This window comes from Pinus tabuliformis, chromosome 5_1 (assembly GCF_031772625.1).
Source record: "Pinus tabuliformis cultivar Carrire ecotype Pingquan chromosome 5_1, CPIR1, whole genome shotgun sequence".
NCBI lineage: Eukaryota > Viridiplantae > Streptophyta > Pinopsida > Pinales > Pinaceae > Pinus > Pinus tabuliformis.
The window spans coordinates 303,068,033-303,092,973 of NC_142305.1; positions in this window are offsets into that span (position 1 = coordinate 303,068,033).

The window sequence follows — 24,941 nt, forward strand, 5'->3', positions numbered from 1 at the left end:
ACCATACACTGCCTGTCTAGTCATTTAAAGCACTATCAATCTTTAGTACAAGATCTCACTGCACATTTTACAGCATTCAATATTTCGTCAATCCCGAGACTTCACAACGCAAGCGCAGACCTGTTAGCTAACGTAGCCTCCAGACTCATTCCCTCCGAAGACTTTAGTCCAGATAGGTTTTCGATAGAATTGATTTTTAAACCGTCTATCCCTGACAACATCACTAACTGGAGAGTATTCAACAACGACCCAGACATCGTAAGTTTCCTCACCTCCAAAGGATCCTACTCAAACCAGATAATCGACGAAGACTGTCATGACCACCAGATACAACAAAATAGCACTGATAATGCCATACCCAAATCGGTGGTCAAACTAGAAGACTTATACGACTTGAAAAGTCGGTTCAAAAGGTCAGCTAATGCCAAACTTTACAGTTCGACTCTGAACTATGAATCAGTGAACCTAGGAACCGATGAGAAGCCGCAAAACGTTAATCTAGGCCAAGGCCTGGCTCCTGAAGAAAAATCAGCATATATCCGTCTTCTACGACAGTACAAAAACGTCTTCGCCTGGAATTACGATGAGCTGAAGACCTACAACACTTCTATCATTCAACACACTATCCCCATGATTGACAACGAGAAACCTGTCCAGCAGAAGCTCAGGAAAATCCACCCCAACTTGGAAAGTCAGATAAAAACTGAGCTGAATAAATTGTTGAGAGCCAGAATAATCTTCCCGGTCAGGCATTCCAAATGGGTATCCAATATGGTACCCGTTAGGAAGAAAAACGGAGATATAAGAATCTGCATCGACTTCCGGAACCTCAACAAAGCCTGTCAGAAAGACAATTTTCCCCTCCCACCTATGGAGCAAATATTACAGGCAGTCGCAGGCTCAGAGTTAATGTCTTTCCTGGACGGATTTTCAAGATATAACCAAGTGTTGGTACACCCAGATGATCAGTTAAAAACCACCTTCCGAACTAAATGGGGTACCTACGCGTATCGGAAAATGTCGTTCGGTCTGATCAACGCCGGTGCTACTTTTCAAAGGGCTATGGACATCGCTTTTAAAGGTTTAGTCAACAAATCGGTAGTGATTTACCTGGATGATATAACTGTGTACTCCAAGAACCGAAATGACCACCTCAAAGATTTGAAGCAAATCTTTCAAAGATGTTTAAGGTACGGGATCTCGCTTAACCCGAAGAAATCTTTTTTCGCGTTGAGTGAAGGAAAATTGCTAGGATTCATAGTGTCCAAATCTGGCATTCACATTGAACCTGACAGAATCAAAGAAATTTCCGAGATATCCATGCCCCATAACAAAAAGACCATGCAATCTTTCCTAGGACAGATCAATTTTGTCAAAAGATTTGTCCCAGATTTTTCACGTATTATTTCTCCTTTACAAAAAATGATAAAAAAGAATTCAAACTTTAAATGGGGTCTAGACGAGCACGAAGCGTTTAACTTAATCAAACAAGCCATCATCAACGCTCCATCTCTAGCAACCCCAAAATTTTCAGAGCCTTTTGTCTTATACACGTTTGCCTCAGAGAATTCTTATGCTGCAATCTTGACTCAAGCGAATCAAGAAAAGGTAGAAGCTCCGATCGCATTCTTTAGCTCAAACTTACAAGGTGCTGAGCTGAAATATTCGGACGTAGAGAAACAGGCATATGCTGTTTTTAAAGCGATTAAATATTTCAGACCATTCTTGCTAAAAGCCCATACCAAGGTCATAGTACCGTTCCCAGCGGTAAGAAATCTCCTGATACAGAAGGATGTGGGCGAAAAGAGAGCGAATTGGATCACCGCCTTGCAAGAATACGACCTGGAGATCAAGCCGGCACACATCGTTCGAGGCCAAGGCTTCTGCAAGATGTTAGCTGGAGCATCGCAAATCCCCGAAGAATCGTCTGAAGAGGTACACGCGTATGAGGTAAGCCTAAACGACGCAGAATCATTATATGCTGACATCATTTATTTCCTGAAGAACGGGCATGCTCCATTTCACCTGGATCACATCAAGAAGAGAGCCCTGAGATTAAAAGCCAAACAATACCAACTCGTGAATGATGTCCTGTTTAAAAGAAATTATGATTCTGTGCTTCTTAGATGTCTTGAGAAAATTGAAGCCGAAAAGGTTTTGCAGGAACTCCACGATGGACCAGCAGGTGGACACTATGCTGGAGAAACCACCGCGCACAAAATCTTACGTGCAGGATACTACTGGCCCACGATGTTCAAAGACTTGTACAATCACGTAAGAAAATGCCAAGTCTGCCAGACTGCTGCAGGAAAACAAAAGAAGTCATCCATGCCACTGCAGCCGGTTAACATCGAACAGCCGTTCAGCCAATGGGGCCTGGACATAATAGGTGAGATCGTTCCTCACTCCTCTAAACAGCATAGGTATATCCTCACGGCAACTGACTATTTTACTAAATGGGTAGAGGCAGTTCCTCTCAAGACAGCTAATTCTGAAAACATTATTGAATTCATAGATCAGTTTATCATTACTAGGTTTGGATTGCCAACGGCCTTAATATTCGATAATGCTTCATATTTTTCTGGAAATACCATGACTGAGTTCGCGCTCAAAAGAGGGTTCAAACTGAAGTATTCTGCCAACTACTATCCGCAAGGTAATGGGTTGGCTGAATCAACGAACAAAAACCTAATCAGGATTATCAAAAAGACAGTCGACCAAAACCAAAAGAATTGGCATAAAGCGCTAGTAAACGCCCTATGGGCAGACAGAATTACAAAGAAAGCCTCTATCGGCACTTCTCCCTTTAATTTAGTTTACGGGAGAGAAGCAGTTCTTCCTACTCACTTAGTCATTCCCTCCTTGTCCTTAGTACAATACATTGATGAAGTATCCACTTCTCCCTTACAACTAAGGCAAACAGAAATAATCAAGCTAGAAGAACAATGAGAACAGGCCAAGAAAACCCATGCTCACCACCAAGCGCTAATAAAATCCTCTTTTGATTCGAACATAATGACCAGAAAAAACTTTCAGATGGGAGATTTAGTTTTGAAGTGGGATAAGGCACATGAAGAAAAGGGCAAGCATACGAAATTCCAGAAGCTGTGGCTTGGTCCTTTTCAGATTGTAGAGGTCATAGGCCCGTCGACTTTTGTGTTGCAGGACTTGACAGGTAGAAGAGATTCTCTGCCTGTAAACGGACAAATCCTCAAAATGTATTTTCCATAGAAGGTTATCCTTCTAATTTTTGTAGGATAATTTTAGTTTTATTTTAGTTTTATTTTTTTATTTTTTTTTAAGGTTGGTTGTGAATGATCATAAATTGTATTTATGAAGAATATACCATCTCTCTATCAGATTTTGATTTCACTTGTATAAACAGTAAAACTTTTCGAAAAATCTGACTTTTATTATTGACATATAGAGTTAACTTTAGCCTGAATATGATGTTAGTTTCAACTTCACAAAGAAATCTGGGATGAAAGTAACTTTTGGAAAAAAAATGTTTTATACCAACGCAATGAAAAGTATCATCAATAGCAAAATAAGTATTCTCTGCAAAACTGATGTTCTTAAACTCTATTATTGTCGTCCAGAGCTTTCTTAAGGAAAAACAATGACTTCCTCCCTGTTAAGGAAAATCGCAGCATCCAGAGAAACAATCCAAGAAAACACTATATCTCAAAGAATAAGAGGTCTCATCACGAGCCAGCTTATCATGATCACAGATATTATAAATTGTTGACTTTGCCACTACTGTCTATCAAAACAGGGCAACGACTCAAGATTGTTGCAATCAAAAGACAAGGGGTCTCATCGCGAGCCAGCTTGTTCAGCAAAAGTGTAAATCAAGTGAATGACTGTGTCATAATTTGGCCACCAAACCAAGACATTGTTCTTTAGAGAATAAAAAAATCAAAAAAGAAAGAAAAGTGTCAAAAGGATTTTTCTCTGGAATGTTGTAGATAACCTCAAGCAGGAAAAAGGATCATTGTTGGATAATATGGTAACCCTGTCGAGGCTATGGACGCTTGCGGGCAGCAGAGGCTCTACCTACGACAAATGAGCATACTTTACAAAGCCAGTACGCAGAGAATACCTTATTTTGTCTTTGAAAAGACTAAGTAATGTCTAGGTGTGAATACAAGAAATAACCCAGAGGAAGCAAACAATCGGAATGAAATAAAAAGTTGTGACAAAACATCATTGACAGGATAAGGGGTAATACTCTATCCGTCCATAACAAAATTTAGACATAAGAAAAAAATTTCTATTTTGGAAGTGAAAATGCAATAGAACAAGCAGAGATAACTGGTTCTTCACAGTGAATCGCCATTGTTGTGGTCACCAACAACCCCCCCTCTTTGCTCGATATTAGCAATAACGTCGAGCAAAGGGGGGACCCTGAACAAAAATCCCAAAAAATATTTTGTTAAATTTTTGTATTTTTCTCCCTAAGGCTTAAATCGCATCGCAAAGAAAGGTCGAAGCATTACTTAAAGCGCGAAAAGTAAAACTGCAAAAGAGCGACGTGAAGTCCATCGCGTCGCATGCATCTCAAACACGCTCTAAAAGGAGGACCTCCAAGAAGCACCGATCGCCGATATGCGACATCGCACATCGCAAACGTCACGCTATGGCACCATAAACCATTGAATAAAATCCGCGATCTGTGATGACTGCGATCTGCGATATCAGTAAACTGCGATCTGCGATCTGAAAAGACTCATCACACGATAAACCCAAAGACCAAGCGCGCGCCTTAAAGGAAATTAATGACCGCATGCTTGAGTATCAAGGAATGATTGCATCGCATTTATCGAAGAGTCAAGTCATGATGCATGTCAGGATTATGCATTCATTAGAGTTTAATGCTTTTATGTCAATCTTTTCATTTCCCTTCTTCTTTGCGTAGACTGCAAGACACGCAACTGATATAAATCTATATGTAGGAAACATCTGAGAGAAAGGGGAAAGCGCCAATCAAATAGCAGAGAGAAGATGCCTCCGCAAACAAATGCCGCATGCAGCAGGACCGCGGATTCCAGACTATCAGACAACCGGCACTGATGAAATTAGACTATCTAGGACTCAGAGTCAAAGGCGCACAAAAGCAGCGTGTTCACAAAAGATCTTGAAGCTCAGACTGGGTAAAGCAAAAAGAGAAACGCAAAAGAAGGAGGACGCTCCAGAAAAGCCTGGAACAAAGAGCGGAAACAATTCTCGAAACAGGGGATTGTCCATACAGCGCGACTCCTAACCCACTCAGTCGTTCGCACGACCGGAAACCAGAATAGCAACAGCAAAATCAGTTTGAGAAGAACCTGGGTTGTGCTAAATATACACGCGGCGAATACACCCAGCTAGAGAAAGGTTTTCGAAAATATCTTCTGGTCTGTCAGAAGGAGGTGCCAGCTCTTGTTATTTCCACTTTTATTTCCCGAGCAAAAGAAGAAGGCAGCCAGCCGACTCTTCCCAGGAAAGCGTTGCGCAGTTGACAGCACTAAAGAGAATATACAGAAACGGTCAGAAATTAGATTTAAATTTTTAGAAATAAATTTGCTTTTAGTAAAGGGCGGTCATTTGAAGCCGATTCCCTAAATTCGTGTAATTAAGATCAATTAGCTAGTAGTATTTAACCCTTCTCATGGCATTTGGAGAAGGGTCCGGAAATCTGTCAAAAAACTTATCCTCAGAACATGCACTTCTGCACCCTCAGAGGAGGTTTTTGATGAATGGATGGATCGAGATTTATTTATGTTTGCATTTTAATGTCTGTTACTGATGTTGCACTTCTGTACTCTTAACAGATATTAGAACAAGTAGAAGTAAATCATTATTGCTTGAAGTTTATTAGTGAAATCAGTCATAAATGGTACTTTTATCTCTTGACTAAATTTTGCTAGTATCCCCAAAGTGATATACAGCTGAGTTCTTTATATGTTACTGTATGAATGTCTGTATTACCATTTGGCACTTCTGTACGGTGGAGTCATTTATTTATGCTTGACATATAGAAAACTGATTATGCGATATGCTGTTCACAACTACTCTGCCTAACTTCTTATGCAGAATGGTTTATCTTTATCGATTTATATTCTGATAACAGTTGAATGATATTTATTACCAGCTGTTGTTAGAAATATTTCTAGATCGCATAACAAAAGAGAACACCCCGGGTTAGCGTAGATTAGATGTATTGTTTCTCTTCATTAGATCACATTAGTATAGAAGTAGTTTAGCTGTTAGAATTAAGACTAGTTCAGAGAAACCTTTTAGATTAATATCATCAAACTCTACACACACGCGCACACCCTTCACATTGGGAAACTGGTCCCATTACCCCCAGTCGGACCCGCTACTCCAAACGGGCAAGGAGCCGCCAACCAGGTTCCGGACCGGGTGGGTATCCCCCTTTTTGTTGACCCGACTTCAGGGCCCTCAACACCGTGCACTGCTCCGTAGGAGTCTTTTCCTTATTGGCACACTTGTCTATTAAGTCTTGCAATCCTTCCACAACCTTTCTATCACGTAGTAACTTCATGCACGTCTCCAAAAAAGTAGTGAGTACAAAAGGATCAACCTCTTGTGTCACACTGGGATCTGGTGTCTTGTCCTGGCTTCCTAAGGTGGAAGTGTAAGCGAAGCTCTTCTTTTCTTCCATAAATGTTTCCTTAGTGCAATTAAGTTCAAAGGCGACTTCTTTTTCAGAAGCTTTGTAGACCTATCCATCTTCTTCAGTTTTCTTACCTTTATCTATGCTAGTCATGATACCACTTCTTAGCACAATATTAATGCCTTGATCTTCCTTGTGGGGCTCAACCCTCATCATTTGTAAATTCTACGTAGACTGAATTTTCTCTCTTGCATCTTAGATATTAGCACCGAACATTCTTCTATGGCATGGTCGAATTGTCTATAGTATTGACACGAAGGGTGTGAAGGATTCGGGTAATCTCGCGCGAAGTTCCCTGACTGTCCGCAGTTGTAGCAGATAATCTGACCACGACCTCTACCAGGTCCTTCTTCTCATCCTTGAAAACCCCCGTGTGATCCTCCTACGCCTTGATCTAGAGGCCGAGTTTCTACTTGCATATGGTAAGTAGGGGTTCTTTCCATCATCATCTCATAGCTTCGACAATGGTGCTCATCATGGTCCAAATATTTACAGAAATTGCAGAACAGTTGTTGGGGTGTCTAAACGAACTTCTAAAGTAAGTGGAAGTTATTCATCACATGTTTCCCAGTGACCTGACAAATGGAACACCACGACACAGCTCCCGTGCTTGGCCCATCTGGGGCTTCTGGCTTCACGGGGACTGGCCCCCCCTGGGGATCTCTGTCACTTACAATAATCTTTGGGTTTCCATGTAGCTTTTGAATTGTTTCCATAAATGCAGTAGAAACTGTATTGGCTTTAAATGGATGTGATAATGCACAAAAGTTTGCATACTTGGTAAGTTTGTCAACTACCACCATGATGACACTCTTTCCCTTAGACTTGGGTAAACCTGTGATAAAATCCATTGAAACCTCCTCCCAATGTTGGCTTGGAATGGATAAAGGTTGTAATAGACGCGGTGTCTTAATTGTTTCAACTTTATTTTGTTGGCAAACCAAACATTCCGCCTCAAATTTTTGAATATCCAATTTAAGGCCATCCCAAAAAAATTCCTTCTTAACCCTGTGGTAAGTTTTTAAAAATCTTGAGTTCCCTCCTAAGGGAGAAGTGTGCAATTTCATAAGAATCTTTTGTTTTAGTTGGGAATTCTTACAGAGGTATAAGCGATCTTTGTACCATAAAGAATCATTTTTCCAGCTAAATGTATTAGACGTACTGGAATCTTGTTGTAACTTTCGAATAAGTTCCCACACTTCTTCATCATTCTTCCATTCCTCCCTTGCTTCATTTATCCAATCAAGTTGGATAATAGAAATGGTGCACAACAATTTTGTTGGCAAACCAAACATTCCGCCACAAATTTTTGAATATCCGATTTAAGGCCATCCCAAAAAAATTCCTTCTTAACCCTGTGGTAAGTTTTTAAAAATCCTAAGTTCCCTCCTAAGGGAGAAGTGTGCAATTCCATAAGAATATTTTGTTTTAGTTGGGAATTCTTACAGAGGTATAAGCGATCTTTGTACCATAAAGAATCATTTTTCCAGCTAAATGTATTAGACGTACTGGAATCTTGTTGTAACTTTCGAATAAGTGCCCACACTTCTTCGTCATTCTTCCATTCCTCCCTTGCTTCATTTATCCAATCAAGTTGGATAATAGAAATGGCGCACAACAATGCTTCCACATCCTCATCCTTTCTTGAGAGTGCATCTGCCACCACATTTTGCTTCCCTTTTTTGTAGATGATTTCAAAGTCATAACCCAACATCTTTGTGACCCACTTTTGTTGCTCTTCAAAGGATAATCTTTGTTCTAAAAAGTATTTAAGGCTATCATGATCCTTTTTTACCTTGAAGTGTCCTCCCATTAGGTAGGGTCGCCATTTCTTAAGTGCATGGAGTATTTCCAACATTTCCTTCTCATAAATAGCTTTGTGTAAAAACTTTCCCTTGATTGGACGACTTTCAAAAGCAATGGGTCTTTCATCTTGCATTAAAAAAGCACCAATTCCATTTCCTGAAGCATCACATTTCACAATAAAGGTTTTTGTGAAGTCTGGTGTAGCTAAGACCGGTGCTTGGCACATTTCCTCTTTAAGATGTTCGAAGGCCTTTGTTGCTTTTGGAGTCCATGAAAATGCATCTTTCTTCAATAATGTTCTTAGAGGTGGTGCTATTCTCTCATAATTCTTAGCAAACTTGCGATAATACCCTGTCAACCCGAGAAATCCCCGCATATGCTTTATGGATGTGGGAATTTTCCATTCCTTAATGGATTTAATTTTGCTAGGGTCTACCTTAACTCCTTCATGAGATACAATATGACCCAGATATTCCACCTCTTGTACTCCAAAGAAACATTTGGATCTTTTTGCATATAATTTTTTCTCCTCCAATAGTTGTAGCACCCTGTCAACATGTTCAACATGATCCTTCCAAGACTTGCTGTAGATTAGTATATCATCAAAAAATACTAACACAAATTTTCTAAGGAATGGTTTGAAAATGGAATTCATCAAACCTTGAAATGTTGAAGGTGCATTGGTAAGGCCAAAAGGCATGTCCAAAAATTCGTAATGACCCTCATGAGTTCTAAATGATGTTTTCAAAATGTCTTAAGTCTTCATTCTTATTTGATGATATCCTGAACGAAGATCCAACTTGGTGAAGTAAATTAATCCGTGCAATTCATTCAGTAATTCATCAATGATGAGAATGGGAAAATTATCTTTAATAGTGAGCTTGTTGAGCTCCCTATAATCCGGAAACATGCGCCATGATCCATCCTTCTTGTGCACTAATACTACTGGAGCAAAGAAAGAACTTTGACTCGGTTGAATTATACCAGCCTCTAGCATTTCTGCAACCATACGTTCAATTTCACTCTTTTGGGCATAGGGATATCTGTACGGCCTGATGTTTGGAGGAACACTTCCTGGAATCAAATGAATAGCATGATCATGATCATGAATAGGTGGGAGACCTTTGGGAGTCTCAAATACCTTGGAATGATCCAAGACTTTTTGGAGATCTGGAGAAATAGATGATTACAATGTGGAAACATCTAGCGAACATAATTGTGCAATTACACCCCTTTGTTCCTTTTTTAGAAGCTTTGTCATACCATTAGATCTAATTATCTTTCTTTCTTTCCCTGCAATACCCCTTAATTCAACTTCCTTTCCTTCCATGGAAAATTTCATGAAAAGTTCTTGAAAATTAAAAGCTATTGTACCCAAGGATTGTAGCCATTGGACTCCTAGTACAACGTCAGCACCTCCCATTGGAATGGAAAGCATTGGCTAGTCAATACATATTCTCCCATCGATAGCTTGATATTATGGCACTTTCCAGAGAAATTTATTGTTCCTCCATTTGAAACCATCACTTGACACTCTGGTGCTGGATATAAGAAGCAATTCAATTCTTTTGCTACTTTACAATGAATAAAATTGTGGGTACTTCCTGAATCAATCAACACTATTACCTTTTTCTTTTTGATTTGTCCTTCTATCTTGATGGTTTGAGGAGTGGTAATTCCCGCCAATGCATTACAGGATATGGTCGAATTCATTTCTTCTTTATCTAGACTTTGTTCCTAGAGTATATCCTCTTCTTTTGACCTTTCTTGCTCCTTTTCTTCTTCCTCTTCGCAATCTATGTAGAATAATTTCTTCTCAACACACTTATGACATTTAGTGTATTTTCTATGACAACTGTAACAAAGCCCTTTTTCTCTTTTTTCTTCCAATTGTTGTGGTGTCAACCTTATAGGTTGTGGAAGACTAGGGGCAACCACACTTCCATCTTTATAGTTGTGAGTGGTATGCTTCCTGGTTGCCATAATTTTGCTTTCCATTTTTCTTGCTAACCTGAATGCCTTTTCTAATGAATCAGGTTCCCAAAGGCGAACATCATGTTGGATATTATTCTTTAAATTCCTTATGAACACATCAATCCTATGCTCCTCTGGAATATTTTTTACCCTTATGTTCAATTTTTGGAACTCCTCAATGTGCTCCAATATTGAACCCTTTTGTTTGAGACTTATTAATTGGCTAAAAAAAGTGTTTCTTTTTGTATCTTCATAATGTGCTATCAATTCTTCTGTAAAAGTTGTCCAAGTGATAATTTGTTTACGAGAGAAAAGCCATTGATACCATACAAAGTGATTTGGTTCCAAATATAAAGTTGCAATACGTACCTTTTGTGTGTTTTGCACATTACTGAGATTGAAAAATTGCTCCATTTGTAATATCCATGTTGCGGGATCCTTGCCATCAAACTTCCTCATATTGATTTTTGGAATATGGTGGGTCTTCGATCCCACATTAGAGTCTAAGAAATCATGATTAACATTTCTTTTGTTCGCATCATGAGTTTCCTTTACTACCTTTTCACCATTAGTAAGTATTTCTTGTAGAAAATTTGTCAAATCTGTCTTCAAATCTGCCATGCATGTCTTCAAATTTGTGTTCAAATCTATCTTCAAGCTGTCCACCTGAGCTTCCATGCCATTCATCTTAGCTTCCACGCCATTTATCTTAGCTTCTGTTAACTTTTGTGAGAGTGACATTTGTTGCACTTGTTCTTGTAATTTTGATATATCATGTAGCATTTCTTCCTCTTCTTCATGAGTCATGCTAGAGCTTTCAGGTTGCTTACTAGGTGTTTGAATTTTCTTTCCTCGAGGCATCAGTTACCAATAATAATGCTCTACTATGCCCTTTGAATTCCTTCAAAATAAATTTTCAAACCAAGCTTAAGCAAAAAATTTAAGAAAATCTACACACCTTTTTTCACTTTGTAGGAGCTCAATATTGCCTCTGATGTATCTCTGTACTTTCTGATCATCCAGTTCTGAAATTGCGACCTGCAGTAGCCCTCTGTGTCCTCTTTCCAATGCCACCAGTCTAACCCAAATTGGATTCTCCAAGGAAGAGTTATGTGAAATCTCCCACAGTGACTTGATTATAGACTAGTTCAGTAGAATGAACTTGTACGACGTACCACGAATCACTGTTTCGACCTTTGGCTCTGAAAAATATCTACAAGAAACTACAGTCCGTTCTCTTTCTATAACTTCTTACGAAATTTCAATCCGATGCTCAGAGAGAAAGTTATGACGATTTTCCCCAGGTCACCTGTTTGGAATGTAATTCAGGAGTCTGCAAAAAGACCAACTTCCTTAGATCATATCTCTGCAAATATAGTGCGAAAAGCTCTGAAGTTCGGACCCAAGGTTCAGTGCGATGTCTTCCCAAATGGGGTTTTTTTTGTAGATTCTGAAACGTCGCAAAAAAATAATAAAAATAATAATAATTATAGCGAAAATTCCACGATGACCTATTTGGAACAGCGAAACCCTAGAATCCAAAGCTCTGATACCAAATGTTATGAAACCAGCTCAAGAAAAGATAGAAAAGATAGATCAACGACTTAGAATTCAGCTCTTCGAGGGGGAAACCTCCTTTACATTACATAAATTAACAATTCTTCGATGATTCAAATGACAAAACCTCCTTTATATATATAGGAGTCTAAGGAGTCACAATATAACCTAGCCGACCTAACAATAATAATATAAAGCCACAAAAATAGCAATAGAGGGATTCTATGGGGCACAGTAATAACAATATGGGGATAATAGGGGCACAACAATATTAATAAGGGATGCAACTACAATAGTAATGGGGTAATTACTAGTATTATAGGGACCCAACAGTTTTATCCTGAATAGGCGATGCGTGCAGCCTCATCGCGATCTCTAAGGCTTCCGCTTGCATTGCTATCTTCTGTTGTGATAGAGGTATTCTTAAGTGCGACAAAATTGATGCTATAAACCAGTCACGATGCTGGGTATATGAGATTTTCATGTTAGCCTTCCTGATCTGGCACTTCAACCTCTGATCAAAGTCCCATGGTGTCTCATCGACTCTCATTCAAATCTCCTTAAATTCAATTACCGACTGCGCCTCCAATTTAGGCTTACTAAATTATTTGTTCAGAGTTGTCTGAGTCTCTACTAACGATGCATGAGGATTATCAGCGCAATACTTAATGTACCAGGTTAGCGCATGATCTTGTAAGGCGGTAACCAACTGCGCCTTCTTTATATTATCATTGGTGATTTGTTGCATTGTCCATACAACGTTCGCAACAAACCAGAATTGCTCTAGATCTTCACTTCATATTCCCTTGAAGATCGACATCTTCATTGCGTTTTCCATGATGAATGGTGGAGGTGGAGGTGGAGTTGGAGGTGTAGGTGAAGGTTTATGCGGTGGAGGTGGAGGTGGAGGTGGAGTGGACAGATGAGATATCCTCGAAATACCTTGAGTTATTAACTGAACAACACTTCACGGTGTAGTCAACATTGCCCCTTCGTCGTCGCTTGAAGGAGGTTCAATCAACGGACTATACTATGGACCTGATCCTTTACCTCTGAAGAATCTACCACTTCGCATAGCTCCGAACATTAAGGTAATGGAATTACCCACTTTTCACATAATAGAATTTTAATCCAAGTATTCAATGACCTTAGGTACTTACCTCGTAGTCCCTTAAAGAATCTTCGCTCTAAGGTGTCAACTACAAATTCAGTAACAAATCCTCCCAAAATTTGATCAAGCCAATGATCAACAGCCCGCGCGATATTGTTTTCAGATGCCTCTAGTCATCGCACCAATTCTGGAGTCCACAATATAGGACCATCGAGCTTCCACCTTCCTTGACTGTTTGTCAATTTAGCTAACCACTCATATAATTCAATTGGGAAAGTGCAAAAGAATATTTCATGTACCTCTATATACAGATATTTATTCAACCAATCATCCTTCGACATGAATTCCTGTTTTCTTGAGCCGCAAACTCGTGAATATTCCAATCTAACCACTTGTCAATCTCTTTCTTAGTCGGATTCCAATGATGCGACATCACACATCTCTGTAAGCAGATCCCGGTCCTGGAAACGAAACCATTTGTTGGCTTGAGGGGGTCCTAACTTAGGTTCAGAGTTAGTTGTGCCAACCAACAAAACCCTTCACTGTTGGCCCTTTCAGCAACAACCCGCGTAACATAGGCTGCAATCTCACCCGAAGCAGTATTGGGGGATTCAAGAACCAAGTTTCTACAACCAGAGACGAGTGTGATGTCTTTCAGCACCTTTAGATATGCTTCCGTACAGATCGATAGACTTCTAGGGCTCTTCATTATAACTAAGTTAAAGCTACCTCTAGACCTTCGCAAAGGTCTACGATCAATCCTTGTGGACCTTACACAGTCGATTTACCTACTTTCGTTCCTCAACAAGCCACCCTAGTTCAGATTTCATGTAGATCTACTTAATTCATCAGAAAACATAAGAGAAATAACTTCTAACTTCGCGAAAGTGGATAACCATTCATTTCATATATTATTAAGACAGATTCAGTGAATTCACATAGTATTCATTCAACATTTCATAAAATATATCATTAATCGATAACATATAACATAAACATGTTCAATGGAAATACTTAGTAAGTCTTCAAAAAGTTGTCTTGATTGATTTTCAATTCAACAATTACAGACTCTTCTACCCTGCGCACACAACTGCAGGGGTCCACGCACTCAGCTGTGGACTCTACCCAGGCTTCCTGCACACTCAGTTGCAGGAGCCTTCCCTTCTTCATCTAAGCGAAGGAAGCAAAGCCTTCCTGCCTTAGCACTTGCCCAAGACAACAAAACTCTTCAATGTACCCTATTTTATATCAAAATTTATCTCTAAGACTCTCTATGACTCAACTATTTATAGCTTCCTTAGTACAATACCATGGTCCATGGAGCATGGGTGAGTCTCAAAACCAACTTGACTATCTATCTAAACAGGGGGCTAAGACCCCTTTGACACCTATCTATCTGCGTGCTTCGCATCCACCTATCATGGAGAATTTACATCTTTTACAAAAACTTTTACAAAATTGGGTTAAATTAACCCCAAAACTACCCCTAGGGACCCTATCCCAACAATATGTATGTATATGTAAATACCGCATCAAGTTGTGTTATAAAGCTCCAATAAGCGGTATGGTGTTCATGATACATTGGTTATGTCTTCAGAAGTATGATATGATGTAAATGTTGTATCAAGCTATGTTATAAAGCTCCATAGGCAACATGTGTTTTGCTGGTTCATAAGTGTCATTGAACACCAAGGACAGTGTTTCCCAAAGGGGGAGGGGTTTGTAATAACCCCTGGTTGAGTTCATATGTAAATAAATAAAAATAAGACCAAGGTCATGGGACACGTATTCCAAGATGAATGTTAGGCAAAAAACATAGTGATGGGGATCACTGGATATTAAAAAATGGCTATGGGAATTGGCAAAGGCAAAGTGGCATTAATTGGTATTTTATTTATGAAAATAATGGAAAATAAGAGAAAAGGAAGGTGAAAGGTCACAAAATTGCAAGAGGAGTAAATTGGATGAAAATTAAGGAAAAATGAAGAAAATAAAGGCGTTAATGATATAAAGGTTTTTGAGGATCAGTTCACAACTTTTGGTTGGTTAACTTTTGTCAGTTAAGTATTCAAAAATCTCATTCTATTCTCTCTCTCTCATACTCTTGCAAACTTAGAGAAATCTTGGATTATTGTTGGAGCATGCTTGGAGCACTCTAGTTTTTATTGGATTTGGAGAAAGAAGGCAAAGGAAAGCGAGAAAGCGCAAAGGAATAGGTGGATCAACAACTACAACTAGATTGATTGGTAGGTAACAGGTTGCACACGTGATTTTCCTTGTTGATTATGGATACATGGTATATTCATGTTATTATATGGTTATGATCTATCATTGGCATGGAGGATTTCCTGGATTGACAATGGTTTTTCCTAGCCTTTCCATTTCCTGGATAATCATGGTGTTGTCAGTTTTTTTTCACATGTTGTTTCTGATTGGTGCTCAAGTTACTAGTTCCTGGAGTCATTGGTTGGAACAAATGCACTGAAGCCCTAGAACAACTTGGGTTGAGTTACTAGTCCTCAAGCCTAGGTTGGATAAACACTCTGGAGCGTTGGAAGCTTGCGGGTTGAGTTATTAGTTCGTGGTTGGGACAAACGCTCTGGAGCCTTGGACAACTTGGGTAGAGACTGATTTGGTTGGTGTTAGTGATGTACGACCGTGAGGTGGAATCATTGGTTAAGGGTTGAGGTGGTTTGACCTCTGGACACCATGGTTTGGTTTTTTTTTGTTTATTCCATGAGATCCCACATTCATGCTTGGAATATGGCATGAGGATGATTGACTGAAAGAGAGATTTGGTTCAGCCCAATCTATGGTTGGGTGGTACATGGAAGTCCCTGACTTGGTTGGATTTTGCATATATTAATAAAAGTTATTTTCCTTTTGTATTTCATGAGTAATTGCACTTGTTATTATGCATCTTTGATGCATGTTCTATCATGGTATATATGATGTTCATTTGTTGATTATATGATGCATATTGGCTATAGGTCTTAACAAGTTTTGATTATTGATGAATGGTTAATGAATGCATGGGATAATAGATGTTATTGCAACTATTATGAGAGTGTATTAGACCTTCTTGATGATTCTTAGGCAAGTATCAGACCCCTTTGTTTAAATATGTATTCATGACCTGCAGATTATGTTGTAGGTTAATCTTGTAGAGAGGACAACGATTTCATTAGGGCTCATGACTGCACATGACAAATTTTTATGATCTTTGTTTATAAAAAAAATTCTTGAACTTGGGGACATATTTAGCTCTTTATGAGCAATTTTTAGCTATTGAGGCGCAATGCAATATTCTTCAACAATTAGTTCCTAATTGAAACAACACTTCCAATTCTGTATCCTTGAGTAGTGAAATGTTAATGGGATCAACCTGGTGCTTGTAAAATAACATGATATAGGATTGGGGCAATATGTTCAACAATTCTTGTGATTATTTGTGATGAAGGATATAACACCAAGATCTAATCCAAATGATTTTGCTGCAATGAATGTACATACTATTGAGTTATTTACATGCTGCATATTTTAATTAAGGATTTGCTAGGAGATTTTAAACTTTTGGCTAAAAATCAAGTTTCCAGAAACAATGGAAAGTATCCAGAATCAAGGCCCAATTCACAAGTCGGCTTTGCAACCTTGGAATTCGATAAATCAAATTAAAAGCTAAGCATTGGCTTTACCAAACAAAAGCCAAATTAAGGATTTGCTAGAATATTTTAAACTTTTGGCTGAAAATCAAGTTTCCAGAAACAATGGAAAGTATCAAGGATCAAGGCCCAATTCACAAGTCGGCTTTGCAACCTTGGAATTCGATAAATCAAATTAAAAGCTAAGCATTGGCTTTACCAAACAAGAGCCAAACTAAGGATTTGCTAGAAGATTTTAAACTTTTGGCTGAAAATCAAGTTTCCAAAAACAATGGAAAGTATCAAGGCCCAATTCACAAGTCGGCTTTGCAACCTTGGAATTCGATAAATCAAATTAAAAGCTAAGCATTGGCTTTACCAAACAAAAGTCAAATTAAGGATTTGCTAGAAGATTTTAAACTTTTGGCTCAAAATCAAGTTTCCAGAAACAATAGAAAGTATCAAGGATTAAGGCCCAATTCACAAGTCGGCTTTGCATCAAATTAAAAGCTAAGTATGGGATTTACCAAACAAAAGCCAAAGATTCTATCAAGTGCTCATACAAAGCACCATGAAAGAAGCCTCATGATACCATCAAGATCTTTCTCATGCATACGATGTTAAGAGTCCATTGATATATATGAGATACTTAAAGAGCGTACTACCTTATGGATATGGGATATATCCTAGGTATGCATGTAGGTATGTATGTTAATAAAGAGCACATACGCCAATGCTTCTATGTAAATCTCTAAAGGCAAAAGATGGACGTGAAACAATTATCCTTTTTGGGTGAAGGACGCTTTTGCTTCATATAAAAAAAGGGATTTCTTGCACACACATTTCAGTATTAGAATTTGAAATACAAAGGCTACTAAGGAAAAACGAGCACCCCACTGCTCGAGTCATCCATCCTAAAGAAATTATAAATGGAAGTTGTTGGCACAGAGATAAATTCTATGGTTAGATTTGTCACATCGAAATGTTGTGCAAAGATTAAAGGATTTAAAAAGTCCTGTGATCAAAGGCCCAAGGAAGAAAAATCAACGCAATCGGTAAGATGAATTGCAATGTTATCGATGTAATGGTCTGTTCAGTCGTAATCCAAGAGATCGATCTCTAGTTCGATAAAGGCAAACAAATTTATTAAACCTATTCAGTCGATCTCTAGTTCAGTCGTATTTCTATCTTTTGATTCTCTACATTATTGAAAAAAGGTAGCTTGAATGAGATATTTTTTTGGTTTTATGTGTCATTCGCCTTAGTTGAAGGTGGTTCCATTATCGACAAATTTCTTTCCTAGTAAAATGACGTGAATGTGGCACAATTTCGATGGGTGGCTAAATGGTAATTAAATGTTGATTGGAGAATATTACATCAAGAATAACGCTAATTTTGTAAGCAATAAGTGCAAATGCATGCCATATTGATATTTTCTGTGGATAAGGATGAAAACTAATATAAGCTTATGCAGCAAATCTTGGGGAGTGGTTTTGTAAGCAGTATCCTCAAACTACCATCAAACAGATCAACGGTACGTAATTGTTCCAAAATCACCCCTCATAATTTCTAGAAACTACCTAATGTGATCTCGAAGGCGGTTTGGGGTTTTATAAAAACCATACAATGTTTTGATGATTCCTATGTGACCTCGTTTGGGACCTTGGTGTTTATAATTTATAGTATATGAATCATCAAGTCCACTCGAAAGTCAAAAAGCGACGCATTCAATAAACCTTTAAACGAGCTTAGATAATATTATATATTGAAATTTTTAATTATTTTGAATCCTTGTAGAAGTTCATTGTTCCATAATTGTTTTGGAAATCAGTTTTCAAAACTGATTCGATGGTTAATCAAAGGGGAGGGGAATAATTGTGCGAGAGAAATATTTTGTAGGGGTTCAGAGTCCAGTATTTATGATTCGCATTGTAATAAGAAATTTTCTCTGAAATCTAAGAATACACAACAATTTTGATTCTAGCTTTCGGACTAGTTGTGTAAATGTTTTCCTCTTTGTGTTTTTATTCTTTCATTTAATGTTTTTCCTCTATTAGCATGAGTGTAATGAAGTTGTTTTGTTCTTTTATTCAACATATTTACTAATGTTGTCTTCTCAGTAGAGAGCACCTGCAAAACTTGTTTAAAGAAGCCTTAAAATGCGCTCCACCATGCTGTAAATTCATCCACATCTTATCAACATTTAAGTATTCTTTCTATAGTAGTTATATTCATATTCTTAATTGCCTGGGTATGAAATCTATCATCTTTCTTTTCTTCAAATCACTTCTTTAGTCCAAGACCCTGCAACTCTCAAAGTTTTTTGGCCATTCTGTTTTGGAAAGCTAGGGTTTTAGAATTAGAAGTTTTGGTTGCAAGCCCTCATGGCTTGTCCCTCCAGCCACTGATTTTAACTATTTATATTCAATCTTAATATGTCTCGGGCACAAGTTCCCCCACAACCAGGAACTGTCTCCGAGAGTTACAACAGATTACATGTTCACCATATGTTTGACGAAATGAATATCCTTGTTAGGCCTGGTTAGGTCAAGTCCTTGATCAAATTTTGTATGAATAGATTTGTCTTAATGTAATTATTGATTATGGAAAGTCTTAATGAGTTATGGGTAGTGGCTTGGAGGTTGACCTAGAATTTAAGCTCAAAGTCCTAGACCGCAACCTTTGAACTGGAAAATTTTGGTTGCAACCGCATGGATGCGGGCTTGTGCATGAGGTTGGAAGCTTCCAACCACATGGAGGGCTTGATGTGGGAGTGGTTGGGGACCCATGTAAGAGAAAAGGGTGTCCAACTTAGGTTTTCTCCACCTGGGGTGGTTACTTAGCCTCTGAGTGACCAGTAGCCCCTATAAAATGTTATGAATTGTCTGTTTGCCTTCTGTATTCATCGTCGTATCTAATGTGTTGCCATGATCATCAAATGTCGTCTCATGATATTCTATGTGTTTCAAGTGCTCTTGAGTGGTCTCAAGTTTTGTCGCATTGACTAGAACATATTTAGGTGCATTTCATGGTCATAAGATCTTTGTTGTTGTAAAACAACACTTTTGGGTCACAATCACACACACTTGACTTGTTGTACTTGGGGAATGCATGAAAAGTGGCATTTTGATTTATAATTATCATTTTCAAGCTTGTCTAAGTTTTATTGATGATTTAGTATGTGTTGCACATGATTGTATGTCTAAAAATCATCATGTTCGCCCCTTTTCCTATATCCCACACTTGGACAAATATTTGGTTTCAAAGCAAACCCATTGAGGCTGAGAGCACATGAGCACACTATGAATCATTGATCAGGTATCTTTAATTTGGAAGTGTGTCATGCTCCCAACAAGAGCATAAATCACACTCCTTAATCCATCTTTCCGCTTCCTTATTCTGAACTGCACCCTTAAAAAACAATGCCTTCCTTTGAGCGCACTCCTTTAACCTATAGGAATGCGCCCTCTTGGAGAGCACTCCTTCAACTTGAAGGAATGAAACATCATTGAATGTACTCCTTCGACCTGAAGGAATGTTCCCTCCTTGAGCGTACTCCTTTGACCTGAAGGAATGCACCCTCCTTGAGTGCATGAGTGCACTTTAAAGGCACAAATCTTCCTCCTTCAGCCTTCAGACTTGCACCATGCACCCTACTTGGCCTCTTGAGTGCATGATCACACTACGAATGCATGAAGCCTCACCCTTCAGCCTTCGGGAGTGCACCATGCACCTCCCTTTGTTTCTTGAGCGCATGAGCGCACTCCGAAGGCACGAAGCCTCATCCTTCAACCTTCAAGAGTGCACCCTGCAACCTCCATCTCTCCATTGAGCGCACAACACACTTGGGAAGCCTGAAGACTTCCCCTTCATCCTTTAGACTTGTGCCATACAGCTTGACTTGATTGCCTCTCTCCCTTGAGTGCACACCAAAGCCCTGAAGCTTCCTCCTCTCAACCCTTCAACCTTTCAAAGTGTGCCTATGCGTTGAGAAGCTCGCTTTCCCCCTTTTGAGCGCACTGAAAATGCATGAACAAAAAAATGCATTAAACATGGTATAATATGAGATTTTCAGGTTGATAGTTGCTTGTCATGAGTGATTGTAGATATAGGTATTCCAGAAACAAAATGGAAAGCACGCACGAGGAAGATCGGGCAAAGAGAACAAACAAAGGAAGCATGGAAAGAACAAAGAACACACTTGAATCTTGATGATCAATGCACCTCGAAGACTCCATTTGATCAAAGACCCTTTGGATGATGGAGACATCAACAATCAAATTTGCTTGAAGAACGAAGATACAAGTGGCATCCATGTCACCACTGGACAGAGACCATGTCACCAGTCACTATTAGTCCTAGTCATCAAAGATAGTGACATGTCACGTTCTCATCACACGATGATATAGAAGTCACGATGTATTGTTGTAATCATTGTAAATACAAATAATTAGAAGACCAAGAGTCATGTATGAACTAAAGATTCATGGAAGTCCAAAGGACATGTAATACCTAAAGTCATATGTAATTCCAAAGGTTGTAGAAGTCCAAAGGTCACTAGAAGTTGGAAAGTCAAGGGTCAAGAGGATGTGAAAGGTCATGCCTCAAGTTATAAATAGATTCTCATTTCTCATGTAAAGGAATTTTAACGTTGGCCTCTCTCACAACACATTAGAGAGACAAAGTTAGTACTTTTGGGGAGCAAGTAGTGGCTCTAATGCTCCATTATTGGAGCTAGTGGTGTTCATTTTATTTATGTATCTTGGGACTTTTGCTTAATACTTGAATCCTTTTGGCCAACACATTTTCACACATGGATTGTGGATGTTTCTAAGACTATTATTTGAATGTTTATGATTCATGTTCACTTTCACATGTATTGAAGTAATTGAACTATTTTGGTGACTTTAGTGCTTAACTTATTGGAAATGTGTTGTAATGGTTGTAACGATCATCACATCTATGTGAACTATTTCGCTTGATGTTAGACAAGCCTTTCTCATCTTTGTGTCTCTCCATTAGGGTAGTACTATTACTTCTCTCTTAAAGGCTCACTTTATCCCCCCCACCTTGTGGTAAAATAACCTTGATACATCTGCAATCGAACATTCACAAGGCATACTCGTTGGCTCATTCAAAAGCACATGTGTGCTTCTCTCTCATGCTAACAGCTACAGCCAAGGCATATCTTTCAAAAAATGATAGCCAGGTTGTATTCTAGATGGGGCTCCTACCCCAAATGGTGTGAGGTCTAATTGGGTTTCACATCAAGGAGAACCCCTTGGTTGATGGATTTCCAGTTGTTATGTAACAAGCTCACAAAATAGAAGAAAAGATAGACCAACGACTTCAAAATCAGCCTCTTCGAGGGGGTAACCTCCTTTACATTACAAAAATGAACAATTCTTGGATGATACAAATGACAAAACCTCATTTCTATATATAGGAGTCAAATGGGTTAGAATATAATCGAAGTTGACATAACAATAATAATGTAAGGGCATAAAAATAACAATAGTGGGCTTCTATGGGGCACAATAATAATAATATGGGGACAATAGGGGCGCAACAATAACAATAAGGGCTACAATGACAATAGTAATGGGGGAATTACTAGTATTATAGGGACCTAAAATTCCCCTCTCCTTTAAAAAAGTGTTGTCCTCAACGCTTGAGTGGTTCTGGATGCTTCTATATAAAATTCTCATCCTCCCATGTGGAATCTTCAGTGGGTAAGTTCTTCCACTTGATGAGATACTCTGAAATTGATCGATTTCATAGCCATTGATTTCTTGTTTATGTGACTACTTCAGGTTCCAATATGATTTTTCCTTCCTCGTCAAGTTCTGGAAATATTGTTTGAACTAGGAGCTTGTCACCTATAACTTTCTTTCAGCATGAAACATGGAAAACTAGGTGCACTCAGGAAGCTGCAGGAAGCTCCAATTTGTATGCCATAGTACCAATCTTTTGCAACACCTTGTACAAACCATAATACTTTGGTTATAATTTATTATCCTTCTTAGCTTGCTTGAGGGACATTTGTTTATATGGTTGTAGTTGTAGGAATACCCAGTCACCTACATCAAAACTTCTTTCGTTGCGATGTTGATCTGTCGGTTGTTTCATTCTATTACGCGCCAAAGTGAGGTTATCCTTTAAGAGTTTTAGAACTTGTTGTTGATGCTCGATGTGATCTTCCACTACTTGAACCTTAGAATTTTCTCTTAAATATGATGTGTTGGACGGTGGATGATATCCATAAAGTGCCATAAATAGGGTCATTTTTGCTGCAGTATGGAAGGAAATGTTATACCACCATTCATCCAGAGGACCCTATTTGACCCATTGTGTTTGTTTATCTGATACAAAGCAACGAAGATTTCCTTCCAAACATGCATTTACTATCTCAGTTTTCCCATCCGATTGAGGATGATAAGATGAGCTATGAGCTAACTGAGTACCAAGACAAGAAAATAATTATGTTTAAAAATTTCCAGTGAAAATGGGATCTTTGTCACTTACAAAAATCTTTAGGTTTCCATGTTGATTTTGAATTGTTTCCATAAATGCAGTAGAAACTGTATTGGCTTTAAATAGATGAGATAATGCACAGAAGTGTGCATACTTGTAAGTCTGTCAACTACCACCATGATGACACTCTTTCCTTCGGACTTGCGTAAACCTGTGGTAAAATCCATTGAAACCTCCTCCCAACGTTGGCTTGGAACGGATAAAGGTTGTAATAGACCTGGGGTGTTAAATGTTTCAAATTTATTTTGTTGGAAAACCAAACATTCCCCCACAAACTTTTGAATATCTGATTTAAGGCCATCCCGAAAAAAATCCTTCTTAACCCTGTGGTAATTTTTTAAAAATCCTTAGTGCCCTCCTAAGGGAGAGGTGTGCAATTCCATAAGAATATTTTGTTTGAGTTGGGAATTCTTACATAGGTATAAGCAACCTTTGTACCATAACGAATCATTTTTCCAGCTAAATGTATCAGATGTACTGGGATATTGTTGTAACTTTTGAATGAGTTCCCGCACTTCTGCATCATTCTTCCATTCATCCCTTGCTTCGTTTATCCAATTCGGCTGGATAATAGAAATGGCGCAAAGCAATGCTTCCACTTCCTCATCCTTTCTTGAGATTGCATCTGCCACAACATTTTGCTTCCCTTTTTTGTAGATGATTTCAAAGTCATAACCCAACATTTTTTCTCTTCTGCAAATAATCTTTTTTCTAAAAAGTATTTAAGACTATCATGATCCCTTTTTACCTTGAAGTGTCTTCCCATTAGGTAGGGTCACCATTTCATAAGTGCGTGTAGTATTGCCAACATTTCCTTCAAATAAATAGTTGTGTAAATAATTTCCTTTCATTGGAAGACTTTCAAAAGCAATGGGTCTTTCTTCTTGTATTAAAACAACACCAATTCCATTTCCTGAAGCATCACATTACACAATAAAGGTTTTTGTGAAGTATGGCGTAGCCAATACCGGTGCTTGGCACATTGCCTCTTTAAGATGTTCAAAGGCCTTCGTTACTTCTGGAGTCCATGAAAATGCATCTTTCTTCAATAATGTTGTTATAGGTTATGCTATTCTCCCATAATTCTTAACAAACTTGCAATAATACCCTGTCAACCTGAGAAATCCTCGCAGATGCTTTATGGATGTGGGGATTTTCCATTCCTTAATGGCTTTAATTTTGCTAGGGTATACCTTAACACCTTCATGAGATACAATATGACCCAAATATTCCACCTCTTGTACTCCCAAGAAAAATTTGGAGCTTTTTGCATATAATTGTTTCTCCTCCAATAATTTGAGCACCCTGTCAACATGTTGAACATGCTCCTTCCAAGACTAGATGTAGATTAGTATATCATCAAAAAATACTAACACAAATTTTCTAAGGCATGGTTTGAAAATGGAATCCATCAAACCTTGAAATGTAAAAGGTGCATTGATAAGGCCAAAATGCATGACCAAATATTCGTAATGACCCTCATGATTTCTAAATGTTATTTTCAGAGTGTCTTCAGTCTTCATTCTGATTTCATGATATCCTGAACGAAGATCCAACTTGGTGAAGTAAATTGATCCATGCAATTCATCCAATTATTGATCAATGACAGGAATGAGAACTTTATCTTTAATAGTGAGCT